The 13380-nt window shown below is 50.2% G+C and overlaps 1 protein-coding gene and 1 long non-coding RNA gene across 2 annotated transcripts in view; one reads left to right on the top strand and one right to left on the bottom strand.

Moving 5' to 3' along the window:
• The window catches only part of ACADS (acyl-CoA dehydrogenase short chain), a 379518-nt gene that overhangs the window by 272132 nt on the left and 94006 nt on the right, over window positions 1–13380 (top strand). The window lies entirely within an intron of this gene.
• LOC132538988 (uncharacterized) overlaps window positions 7209–13380 on the bottom strand; it is an 8444-nt gene continuing 2272 nt past the window's right edge. The window contains exons 2-3 of the long non-coding RNA XR_009550307.1: window positions 10192–10284; window positions 7209–7753 (exon numbers count right to left, since the gene is read on the bottom strand). This is a non-coding gene — a long non-coding RNA (uncharacterized LOC132538988). The remainder of the gene's footprint in view (window positions 7754–10191; window positions 10285–13380) is intronic.

Below are 13380 nucleotides of genomic sequence, written 5' to 3'. Positions count from 1 at the left end.
CAGTGTTCATCTCTGACGCCCCACCACGGGCCCCTCTCCAAACTTCCAAACTTCCTCTCCCCTGTCCCTCTGACAACTTCAGCTCTGCAGGCAGAGCGTGGTGTTAATTTCTGTTGGGTTCTGCCTGCTTCCTTTTTTAATATCCCACACATGAGTGAGCACACCTGGCATTTGCTTTTATTTATTCCTCCTGATTTCTGTCTTCTAGCATGACTCCCTCCCATTCTCTTTCTGTTGTAGCAAAAGGTTTAATTGGTTTTTTCAGCTGAATATGCAGAACACAACCTCCGGGTCTGCTCACCTGTCACCAGGCACCTGAACTGACTGCTTCAGTAGCTTGGTGCTGGATACAGGTGTGCTGATACCTTTTCCGATTAGTGCCTCTATCTTCCTGGGAGGGCTTCCCAGGCTCATGCTGTGGGCGTGTTCTCAATATTTCAACAACTCCAGCCTGCTTCCCATAGGGGCTGGGCCAATGTTTCACCCCTACCCACAGTGTAAAGGGCTCCTTTTCTCGCACCCTGGCCAGAACTTCTCTCTGGCCTCTCTGAAGTGGGCCAGTCTCACAGGTGTGAGCTGGTAGTTCCATCAACCTCACCTTCATTTTCATTTCCCTCCTGGTAAGAGAGAGACAGCACCTTCTCCACCTTGGAATGTCTTTTAAAAAAAATTATCTTTATTCATTTATTGGATAGAGACAGTCAGAAATCGAGAGGGAAAGGGGAGATACAGAAGGAGAGAGATGGGGGCGGGTGGTAGTGCAGCAGGTGGTGCTAAGTGCACGAACAGGTGTAAGGATCCGGGTTCGAGCCCCAGCTTCCCACCTGCAGGCGGGGTCACTTCACAAGTGGTGAAGCAGGTCTGCAGGTGTCTATCTTTCTCTCCCCGTCCCACCCTCCTCTCTATCTTTCTCTCTATCCTATCCAGCAACAACTACAGCAATAACAACAACAATAACAACAACAATGATAAACAACAAGGGCAACAAAAGGGAAAAAATAGCCTCCAGGAGCAGTGGATACGTACTGCAGGCACCAAGCTCCAGCAATAACCCTGGAGGCAAAAAATAAATAAATGGAAATAGCTTTGAAAAAAAAAGAGAGGGAGAGAGACAGAGAGACACTTTCAGCACTGCTTCATCATTTGCAAAGGTTTCCTCCTGTAGGTGGGGACTGAGGGCTCAAACCCAGGTCCTCACACATTGTAACATGTGTGCTCAACCAAGTGCGTCACCCCCCCAGCACCCCCCTTTTTTTTTTTAACCAGAGCACATCTCAGCTCTGGCTTATGGTGGTACAGGGTTGGGGTGGGGGGGTTGAACCTGGGACTTTGGAGCCTCAGCCAAGAAAGTCTCTTTGCATAACTTTTACACTATCTACCCCGTCTTTTTTTTTTTTTTTCTGGTGAAGTGTGTGCTCAGTTTCTGTGGGATTATCATGATGACTATTTTTGAGACTGGATTTTGTGAGTTCTAGATACAGTTTGCTTAGCAGTCCTCTGTTACAAACTGTTTCTTTTATAGTCCCCACCCCATGTTGTTTGCCAGCAGTCTCAGGATTGGTTGCCTTTAGGTCATGTGCCCAGCCCTGTCCAATCAGCAGTGATGGGCTGAGGTCACATGCTATAGAACAGAGCCACGTGACACAGAGTTTACTTAATAGAGTCAGCAGATCTGGCCCCCAGCACACATGATCCCAATTGGTTTTCACTGCAGGGTGGCTGGGTGGGGGTAGGGAGGGCCTAGAATTTTCTGTATAGTAACACCAACTAGCAGGACAGCCCTCTGAGCCGCCCAGGGAAGCTCAGTGGCCTCTGTCAATGGACACTGTCCACCCCCCCCACCCCCAACCTTCTCAGTTCTAGAAAGAGGCAACCAGAATGTTGAGATTTGCAGTAAGGGTTTCTGCTGAGCCCAGAGGACAAGCATCTATACCTGTGGGCCATGCTGAGAGCCCGAGGGGAACTGCCTTGGGCAGAGAGAAGCCTGGTTCTTTTTGCTGACAAATGGGGGCAGAACTGGAGCAGACCAAGTGCTAGCCAGGCACACGGAGAGAGGAGGTGGGGACTCCCCTCCATCTGCAGCTGAACAGACCCCTCCACGTTCAGTCACCCCCCCCCCCACTCTGGGGACCCCACTGCTTTCTACCCACCCCATGTCTCTCAGCACAAGCTCTCCCCCACCCTTGATGCTTTGTGAAGGAGGCTGAAAATACAGCAGCCACCTTCTAGACTGTTCAGTGGGACAGAACCCTGGCTCTGAGTTGATTTTTAGCAAGAATGAGGCTAGAATAGAAGATTCGAAACGCAGCCATGAGCCGCGCTGGGTCTCTTTGCTGATGGGATAAATTATATATATCAGCTTTCTCTGAGGAAAAGCAGGATCATTTTTAGTACTGGCAAAATGTTCTCTCAGAGGCTCAGCCAGGCAACAGATCATGTAATGCAATTTTCTCAGCGGAAGAAACTCCTGTCTTCCCGGCATGCCGCAGTCCCTGGTGCCCTGCATGCGAGCATCCCAGTGGGGGTGCAGCTGTCAGGGATGGAATCCTGGAGCCTGACTTCCTGAGCTTGAGTTCTGGTTCCCATAGAAGCCACTTTTGTGACTTTGTGTGACATCACCTGTTGGAGCCTCAGTTTCCCTCAACTGCAAAATGCAAGCCGTAACCTTAATCATCTTATTGGAATAGGGTGAGGGATAAATAAGACAATCCCCGTGACGATTCTAGCCCAGCACCTGGTCCGTGCAAGGGCTGGGTGACTGTTAACCTGAAACCCCCACCTCTCCTCTGGGCTTGTCTGAGTGAAGTTGAGACATCAGCTCCTCCAAGGGTGGAGAGTTGTTCTGCTGTGCAAGGTCACTGGCCTGACGGGAGAAGAGTCTAGGCTATGGGATGCAGGAAAGGTAGACAGAAGGTTCTGTTCTGTCCAGAGACTAAGTCTGACCCACGTCCTTGCAGGCGATGCTGCTGACTGTGGTGGGCACACCCAGTGGTGGCCACATCTGGAGCTGAATCTGCCACTAATGGCCGCTGGGACCTCACAGGTCTCTAGAAACCAAGACGCACATGCATAACCAAGATGGAAGCCTTGGGTGGTCTTTGTCATTTAAGCTTGGAGTATTGTTCACTGTGTAGTGACCCACTCCCGCACTAAAAGGCATTAGAAGGCTCCGGTCTCATTTCCAGTCCCTGAGTGGAGAATGACTTCCCAGAAGGAAGAAAAATATTGCTTCTCCCCTTTAGAGAAAGGCAGCTGGCTTTTCTGTCCTTGTCACCACGGAGCCTCTGCAGGCCTTTTTTTTTTTTTTTTTTTTTAACAGACGTTATTGTGGTCCCATTGATGCACTGGTCAGCCCCAGCTTCTGCCCACAGAGCCCTGGTAGAGCCTCAGAACCATCCCCCCCATACCCCACCCATCTGAACTGGTAGCAGGTGTCCCTGCATCACCCCAGCCCATCTCAGTTCATCAGCATCCTGGGATGGAAGGCAGGTGTCAGGGGCCCAGTGATAGAACAGGAAGAGAACGTAAGCAGGAGGTTCAAGAGGCAGGTGCCGGGTGGTGCATTTCATCTCGGCCTCCCCTCTGAGCCCTGTGCTGGCTGGAGCTGGGGGCCAGCTGTGTCTCTGGAATGCTGCCCAGGGTCCACACATCTGGGCTGGGGCTGAGCCTTTGGCGCTCTCACCCACAGAGGCAGGTCCATTTAGAATGCCAAGGGTCTGATTTATCTTGTGTCAAGCTGCCGGCGGGTAACGGATGGCCAGCCGCTGCCCCCCATCATCTCATCACTCCCGCTCAGCCCCTGGTCACAGAGGGAGTCGTGAACAAGTGCCGGGGACACGGCCCATCCATCTCCCACTGGTGGAGGGAGAGTCTCCGAGCCCCGGGCTGCTGTGCAGAGAGAGACAGGGCAAGGGCTCCGCTGACACTCCCGCTGGGAGGCGATGCTGCAGAGACAGGAGGAGGGGGCGAAGAAATGCTAAGACAGCAGGACCATCCATCTTCCCTCTGCTGTTTCTCCCACTCCACAAATGTTTGCAGGGGCCCGGGGCCATTTTCTGTAACAGAAGGGAGGTGGGAGAGCAGCCAGATAGGATTCTACACTCTGCGCAGAAGATTGAGGGGAGGGGAGGCTAAGCCTTCAGCTGCCGCTATACTGGGTCATCATTCAGCCCTGGCTGGAAATCCTGTCAGGCCTTTAGCTAAAACCCCACCTCCTATGGGCAAGAAGTTAGCTCAGTGGGCAGAGCACAGGAGGATGTATGAGGTCTTGAATTCGATCCCCAGGACTGTCTATGCTGAAGTAGTCCTCTAGTCTCTCACACAAGAAGAAATACGTTGTTTTTTTTTTTTTTTTTCCCCCACTAGCATTATCATGGAGCCTGGGTGCCTACACAAAGTTAACACTCCAAATGGCCTTTTAAATAAAAAAAAAAGTCTTTACTTATTTATTGGACAGACACAGTCAGAAATCTAGAGGGAAGGAAGTGATAGAGAGGGAGAGAGGGAGAGAGAGAGAGAGAGAGAGAGAGACCGACCTGTAGCCCTGCTTTCCCCCTGCAGGTTGGGACCAGGGGCTCGAACCTGGGTCCTTGCACATTGTAACATGTTGAGCACACCAGGTTTACCACCATCCGGCCTCAATTTTTTTTCCTTATAGAGATAGAGAGAAATAGGGAGAGATAGCTGAAGAGAGAGACACCCACAGCACTGCTCTATCACTCCTCAACCTTCCCACTTGCAGGTGGGGACTGGGGATTTGAACCCAGGTCATCATGATTGTGCTCTACCAGGTGTGCCATTGCCCAGCTTCCTAAGTTTTTTTTTTTTTTGGTTTAGGTTCCATGGCTGAGGGAGTGGCTCAGTGGTTGAGGGCAGGATTTACATGTGTGAGGCCCCAGAGGCCCCAGGTTCGATTCCCAGCACCATGAAAAGCCAGCACTGAGCAGTACTCTGGTCTTGATTTGTCTCTGTTAAAAATTGACACTCTGCTCTTTTCCAACTGAGCTGTCTCCCCACCCCAACCAGCCTGTCTCCATAGTCTCTGTGACCGGGACTCTCCCTCCTGCCTTTCTGCATGGAATGTGAGGAAAGAGCAGATCCTGAGGTGTGGACTGACAAGACCCCCAGGGTTCCCTCTGCAAGCCCAGTGCCACTGCTGAGCTGCCTGCTTGCTTGGGTAAAGTTTCCGTTTGCATTTTAGAAGGCAGAGGAGACAGACAGAGAGAGCACCACAGCACTGCTCTACTGTCCTTGAGGCTCTCCCAAGGGCATGCATGGTCCTCCCTTGTGGTGCTGGGACTCCAATCCTCATGCTCCATCTGACAAGCTCCTCCTACCCCCACCCCTTCCAGGGTTATTAATGGGAGCTCAGTGCTGGCATTATGAATCCACTGCTCCTGGCAACCATTTTTTCCATTTTATTGGATAGGACAGAGAGAAACGGAGAGAGGAGGGGAAGACAGAGAGAGGGAGAGAAAGATAGACACCTGAAGACCTGCTTCACCGCTTGCGAAGTGACCCCCCAGCAGGTGGGGAGCCGGGGACTCAAACTGGGATCCTTACGCCGGTCCTGTGCTTTACGCCATGTACGATTCACCTGCTGCACTGCTACCCGACCCTTGCAAGCACATTTTTTGATATTGCTCTTAAATTTCTTCAGTAAAGAATATTGAATATTTACCCTGCACCCGGCTCTCGGCTAAAAATAGCGACTGTCTCTGGAGTGCTAGGTGTTGAATCCCCACTGAGAATCCGGGTTAATTTTTCTCTTGTAAAAAGGTTACAAGCACACTGCGGAGGGATGCTGGCTGGCCACCCTTCAGCCCTTGACTGATGTTTTGGTTTCCAGCCCCTCCTGTGCAAAGGTGCCTCGTTACTGGTGAGTCTTGCTGCGCGGGTGACGGTGTGGTCATCTCTCAGGCCCCGGGTGAGTCGCTAATGAGGTCTGCAGCCTCTTGTGGCTTTGTCTGCCCCTGAACAGATCCAGCCTGAACTTGACAGAAGCCTTGGGAGAGAATAAAGCGCCCACTGATTCAGAAGGCTGTCAGAGAGAGGGGTCCTTCCTCACCTCCGCACAGAACAACTTGTCTTGCCTGCAAGATGAATCATGGGCATAACGAGTGACGAATAGGCGTGATCTGCAAAGTGCTGGGAAAATATTGGGGCCCCACCGTGAAGTCACATCTGGTGGCTTCCAGATCCATCTTGTGCCTGGTGACATCCATCTCTATCTGCATCTTTCCCCTCCCACATGTGTACCCCTGTCTCCACGACTGTGCTGTGTAGAGCCCGCACTCACTCACAGATGGAAACCTTGCTGGGGACACACTCTCTCAAGGAAGGTGCAAATGGAGGGCTGAAGTGGGAGAAGGAGGAGCTTCTCAAACCTTTGTGCTCTCCCGCCTCACCTCTCCTTTGACCCAGGTGTCAGAATGGTGGTAAAGGAAGCAGACAGGCACCATCTGCGTCAGAGAGGGAGCACCTGTTGGAGCCCCTCTGCCCCCCAACATTTTATTAGTTTCCTCAGCAAAGTTGAAGGAACTCATCACAAGAGTGTGTCACCAATACTGATTTTATTTTCTCAGGCTTTATCACACCTGTCAATCACCCCACTCTTCCCTCTTTCCCTGATGCATTTCTTGTTTCTTTTTAGTATTATTATTAATTAAAAAAATTTTTTATTTATAAAAAGGAAACATTGACTAAACCACAGGATAAGAGGGGTACAACTCCACACAATTCCCACTACCAGAGCACTGTATTCCATCCCCTCCCCTGATAGCTTTCCTATTCTTTAACCCTCTGGGAGTATGGACCAAAGGTCATTCTGGGGTGCAGAAGGTTGAAGGTCTGGCTTCTGTAATTGCTTCCCCGCTGAACTATTAATTTTTAAAAAGTTTTTAAAATATTTATTTTTCCTTTTGTTTTTTTTTATTGTTGTCGTAGTTATTAATGTTGTCATTGTGATACGACAGAGAGAAATGGAGAGAGTAGGGGAAGACAGAGAGGGGGAGAGAAAGACAGACACCTGCAGACCTGCTTCACCTCCTGTGAAGCGACTCCCGTGCAGGTGGGGAGTCGGGGGCTCAAACCGGGATACTTATGCTGGTCCTTGCGCTTTGTGCCACGTGCGCTTAACCCACTGCGCTAACACCCAACTCCCTAGTATTATTATATTTAATTTTATCTGTTTTATTTTAGAGGGGGAGAGACCAAAGCACTGCCCAGCTCTGGCTTATGGTGGTGCTCAGGATAGAACCGCAGAGCCTCAGGCATGAAAATCTCTTACACAACCATTATGCACCTCTCCTGCCCACCTGTTGTGTTTTGAAGTCAATTGCAGTGCACAGCACCCTCGGGCAGGGGCTTCCTAAGACCAGGGTAGTCAGGAAGCCCATGCCCAGCTCCTTGAATTACCTACCAGCCAGAGAGCTGCTTTTATTTTTTATTTTTTTATGGTGAGGATTAATGGTTGACAGTCAATAGTAAACACAGTTGTTGGTCCATGTGTCACATTTCTCAGTTTTCTGCAAAACACTCTAACCCCCCACCTAGGTCCTCCTCCACCAGGACCTGAGAGCCGCCCAGCCCCCCAGTCCTTTGCTTTGGGGCCATACACCAACCCCAGGCCGAGTCCTGCTTTGTGTGTCCTCTTCTGCTCTTATTTCTCAACTTCTGTCCATGAGTGAGATCATCCCACATTCATCCTTCTCTGTCTGGCTGATCTCACTTGATATGACTCCTTCAGCTCCATCTAAGATGAGATGAAGAAGGTGAATTCATCATTCTTAATAGCTGAGTAGTATTCCATTGTGTATATAGACCACAATTTTCTCCACTACTCATCTGTTGTTGGACACCTGGGTTGCTTCCTGATTTTGGCTATTACACATTGTGCTGCTATGAACATAGGTGTACACAGATCTTTTTGGATGGGTGTGCTTGATTCCTTAGGATCTATCCCCAGGAGAGGAATTGCAGGATCATAGGGGAGTCCACTTCTAGCCTTCTGAGAGTTCTCCAGACTGTTCTCCACAGGGTCTGGACCAGTTTACGTTCCCACCAGCAGTGCAGAAGGGTTGAGAAAACAGAAGCCCAGAGGTGGTGACAAGACCAACTCAAGGCAGCTGGACCTCATGTGGGACTTTAAATGTATTCAAGGCTGGGCCAACAACATAACTCACTAAGCTAGTGCACTGCTTTTTCCATGTATCCAGCCCAGGTTTGAGCCCAACCCTCCCCCCCTGCATTGGAGGAAGGTTTGGTGCTGCGGTGTCCCACCCCCCTCCCCCATGAAGAGTCAACCTGGAGCAGAAAAGCCAAGTGAACTCAACTCTCTTTGTTCCCCGGGCACTGTCCTCATGAGGCAGATGCTCTCTTTGTGGTTTTGTTGTTAGGCAGGATTTTCTCTCCCCTCCTACAGCAGCCCCAGTTCCTTCCCCACTGGATTTCCCCCTCCTCATGATGAATATGGGCTGAGATAAAAATCCACTTGACCATGGGCAGTTTTTTCCTCCTAAAAACCTGCTATTTCTTCCTAAAAGTCACACCGTGTGGTGGCTGTGGTATAAACGATACCATTTTCCTGGGGCGGGAAGGTTCCCACACAGAACTGTGGTCAAGAATGTGGACACAGGGGAGTTGGGCGGTAGCGCAGCAAGTTAAACGCAGGTGGTGCAAAGCACAAGGACCAGCGTAAGGATCCCGGTTCGATCCCCCGGCTCCCCACCTGCAGGTAGGTCATTTCGCAAGGGGTGAAGCAAGTCTGCAGGTGTCTGTCTCTCCTCCTCTCTGTCTTCCCCTCCTCTCTCCATTTCTCTCTGTCCTATCCAATAACTACGATATCAATGATAACTACAACAATAACAAAAAAACAACAAGAGCAACAAAAGGGAACAAAGTAAATATTTTTAAAAGTTTAAAAAAAAAAAAAGAATGTGGACACAAGGGCCAACATCCTGTCCCTGAACTTTTCCTGGTGTGGGACTAGAGAGCCAAGTTCCTTTGAGTCTTGGTTTCTTACACTAGAAAAACGAGGGCAATAATATGGTCTACCACAGAGGGACGCTGTGGGGACTTAGATGAGTAAGTGCATGGACAGGGCCGAAGCTGTCCAGGGAAACCCCTCTTCCCATTAGCCCTAAAGTAGCTTTGGGGGAATCCACTGGCTCTGAAATGGCTTTGTTAGAAAGGACACTTTGGTTGGGGAGATAGTACAGAGGTAGAGCATAGGACTTGCATGGAGAACTCCCAGGTTTCAACCTCAACACCATCAACAGTCAGAGCTGAGCCAGGCTCTGGACCAAAAAAATAAGACCTCAGAAGGACACTTCACAAGCAGCGAAGCAGGTCTGCAGTTGTCTATCTTCCTTTCTCTCTCTCTCTCCCCCTCTCTATCTCCCTCTCCTCTCTCAATTTCTCTCTGTCCTACTCAATAAAAAATTGAGAGAAATGGTGTCCAGAAGCAGTGGATTCATAGTGCCGGCACCAAGCCCCAGCAATAACCCTGGAGGCAAAAAAAAAAAAAAAAAAAAGACAAAAACCATCCCTCTCCTCTCCAAACAGAATCCACACTCACAAAGAACAGTGTCTACACACCTGAGGGAGGGCTAAGATGAGGGGATTTTTAATTAAAAATTTTAGAGAAATCCTGGTTGGGAGGAGAGGGGTGGGAAAGTGTTAAAAGCATTATCAGTCCTCTCACTGTCTGCAACCTTTTTTCAGCCACCAGGTTCCAGATGCTACCGTGATGCCAACCTGACTTCCCTGGACAGACAACCCCACCCATGTGTCCTGGAGCCCTGCTTCCCCAGAACCCCACCCCACTAGGGAAAGAGAGAGACAGACTGGGAGTATGGATGGACCTGTCAACGCCCATGTTCAGTGGAGAAGCAATGACAGAAGCCAGACCTTCCACCTTCTGCACCCCATAATGATCCTGGCTCCATACTCCCAGAGGGATAAAGAATAGGAAAACTTTCAAGGGAGGGGATGGGATACAAAATTCTGTGGAATTGTACTCCTCTTATCCTATAGTCTTGTCAATATTTCCATTTTATAAACAAATTAATTAAATGTTAAAATCAATCAATCAATCAATTAATTAAAAAAACATTGCTTCCTGCATTCAAGCCTCGGGGTGTCCCATCTCTCTGCCTGAGAATCTGATAACATTCAGTGAATTTTCATCACCTTCTCACCACTGTCACCATCATCGTTGCCGTCGTCGTCATGAACCCAGAAACAGCAGTCCTTCCTTCCTCCCCTTTGCTTCTCTTTTTGTCCCTTCAAAAAAGCAGTGAATGTTTTCAGACAGTGAGACTATTTGGGGGGGTCAGACCCCAAATCCACTCCTTCCTGTGATTTTTCCCTGGTCACTGCTTCCAGAAAAAGGACCTCCTCGCCCAGCCCTCAAAGACCGAGGACAGGTGACTGACCACAGCCAGATTAGAGATTGAGCTCTCCCCACCGCAGTGGGGTTCCTGCCACGAGGCAGGAGGGGGAGCCCCCTGTAATGCACAGAGCATAACAGACAAGGCCCCTGGCATCTTCCACGGCTCCTTTGGGGACAGGAAGCCAGGGCGGAGGTGACACTGAAGTATGAAGCTCCTGCCCCAAAGCTCTTGTCAGCTGGGCCGCTGGGAGTGAGTACCTGATTAAGTGGGTCCACTGCCAGGCTGGGGATCCATCGGTCATCTGGGGTGCCCAGGCTGGGCCGCTGGCAGAGATGCATTAACCACACCTCCAGGGCTGCCCAGCCTGGGGGTGGGGGACAGCCCTGGGAGGAGTTTGGGGCATGCAGAGGAGGTGGAAAGACTGGGTCCTGGGGTGTCTACCCTAAACCTTGCTCTGTGTGACCGTGGGCCCACAGGGCCCAAAGCCAGTGCCCAAAACAGAGCTGTGAATGCCGTACGGGGCCACAGGGAGGCAGTGGCTCTGAGCTGCCCTGTCCACTCTGCCTCCCTCCCCCAAAGTGGCCACAAACACCTAAGCCACCAAAGGTCCCACCTGAGAGGGGCACCTTGGAGGACAAGGTCTCAGCTACATGTGAGCAAAGACCAGGGGTTTGGGATAGGGTCCTCCTAGAACGAATAAAGGCCCAGTGTTGCGGGCACAGGCCCCATGAGAGCAAACACCGGGGCATAGGGACCACCATCAGTGGCCGCCTTCTTTGGAGCTGTGGTTCTCCATTTTGCCAAGGGGGGTATTCTAATGTGAGAGCCAGCCCCCCCTTCTCACTCACCCCTAGCTAGAATCCTCATCCTTCCTGAAATTGTTATTTTTATGCCCAGAGGTGCTGTTTCCTGAGGACTAGACTGTCTGGATTTCCCTTTTCACGCTGAGCTCTCTCTCTTTCTCTCTCTCTTTCTCTCTGAGGGGTGGTGGGGGGATTGTTTTACATGGGATAGGTCTAGTTGTTTTTTTTCTGTCTCCAGGACTTCACCACTCTGGGCCAACTTTTAAAAATATTTATAGAAAGAAAGAGAGACAGAGAGAGAACATAGCAGATGGGATTTGGGGTCTCCACTTGGGAAAGAGTTGGGTAGTCTATCTGAAGCATATCCCAAGGGGCCCGTGCCTTTATTAATTCTTGCTTGAGCCTGATAGCGAACATGCAGGTGAGCTAAAGGTGTTGTGTGGAGAGATGGTGTCAGAGTCAGGAATAAGACTAGGAAACAAACAAACAAACAAAAAAAGCGGGATCAGGGAAGAGAGTATCTCTCCCAAATGGGAAAAGTACACAAATACCATTAATTGTAAAAATCCTCTTGATTTTTAAGAGTTATTCATGTGTTGAAAGAGGAAGAGAGAGAGAGAGAGAGAGAGAGAGAGAGAGAGATCACTCCAACATATGCAGTGCCAAAGAATGAGCCCAAGGTCTCATGCATTCAAGTCCTGTGCTCTACCCAGTAGACCACCTCCCTAGTCACTTTCTAAAAGAAAAAGAAAATTGGAATTCAAACAGGAAGCTGAGTTTCAGATCTGGAACATAGAGATCTGAATTGTAGAGGTAGGAACACCTCAAGGAGGCTCACAACACTCTCCTGAAGGGTTCTAGCTACCACATTGTTAAGATTCTCCCCTTTTAGGAGTTGGGCAGTGATGCACCTGGTTGAGTGCACATGTTACTACGCGAAAGGACCTGGGTTCAAGCCCCCACTTGCAGGGGGTAAGGTTTGCCAGTGGTGAGGCATGTCTGCATGGATGGGGCTATGTGTAGGCACTATGAATGCACTGCTCCCGGTGGCCATTTTTTCCATTTTACTGGATAGAGCAGAGAGCTCAAGAGAGGAGGTGAAGACAGAGATGGGGAGAGAGCATTCTGATTCTGTAAAAGACTTTCACACCTGAGGCACCAAAGGTCCCAGGTTCAATCCCCAGCACCACCATCAGCCAGAGATGAGCAGTGCTCTGGTCTCTCTGTATCTTTCTCTGTGTATTTCTTTCATTAAAATAAGAAAAATATTTATTAAAAAAGAGAAGGGGAGAGAAAGACACCTTCAGACCTGCTTCACCACTTGTGAGGTGACCCCATGCAGGTGGGGAGCCAGGGGCTTGAACTGGGATCCTTACATCGGTCCTTGCACTTCGTACTATGTGCGCTTAACCCGCTGTGCTACCGCCCAGCCCTTTTCTTTCTCCTTATCTATCTCCTTCTCCCCTCTTGATTTGTCTTTGTTTCTATCCAATAACTAAAATATGCTTTTAAAATCTCCCTTCTCAATATCCTTATCCCCAAATTCTCCTGCATGGCAGACAGTCCTAAGAACTAGAGTGCTTTCTCTCTGTTGGTGGGTCTTCCACCTCTGTATCATGTTGAGGTCTTTCAGTAAAATAAATAAGTAAATCTAGATTGCATCTAGTTTAAAGGCAGGAGAAGAAAACTTGTAAACTTACTGGAAAGGCTCATGGCACTGACGCATGCGCTCAACCAGAGGCTTCAGAAATGTAGCCAGCAACAGTGCTGGGGAAGCAGGGCGGAGCCAGGGAGCAGGGGGTGGAGCCAATGAACAGGGCGGAGCCAGAGATAAAGGGGTGGAGCCAGAGTGCAGGGCAGAGCCAGAGAACAAGGGGCGGGGCAAGGATCAGGGCGGAGCCAGGGACCACACCGCCCAAGATGTTCCCTGATGAAGGGAATGTTGTTCCCACATTAGGGAATGCTGGGCAGGTGTGTGTGTGTGTGTTCTCAATGGAGTGTTCTCCCTCTCCCTCTGCCTCTCCCTCTCCCTCTGCCTCTCCCTCTCCCTCTCCCTCTCCCTCTCCTCTCCCTCTCCCTCTCCCTCTGCCTCTCCCTCTCCCTCTCCCTCTCCCTCTCCCTCTCCCTCTCCCTCTGCCTCTGCCTCTCCCTCTCCCTCTCCCTCTGCCTCTGCCTCTGCCTCT

This window comes from Erinaceus europaeus, chromosome 6 (assembly GCF_950295315.1).
Source record: "Erinaceus europaeus chromosome 6, mEriEur2.1, whole genome shotgun sequence".
NCBI lineage: Eukaryota > Metazoa > Chordata > Mammalia > Eulipotyphla > Erinaceidae > Erinaceus > Erinaceus europaeus.
The sequence above is the reverse complement of the archived record's forward strand: the minus strand, read 5'-3'. Positions and strand labels throughout refer to the sequence as shown.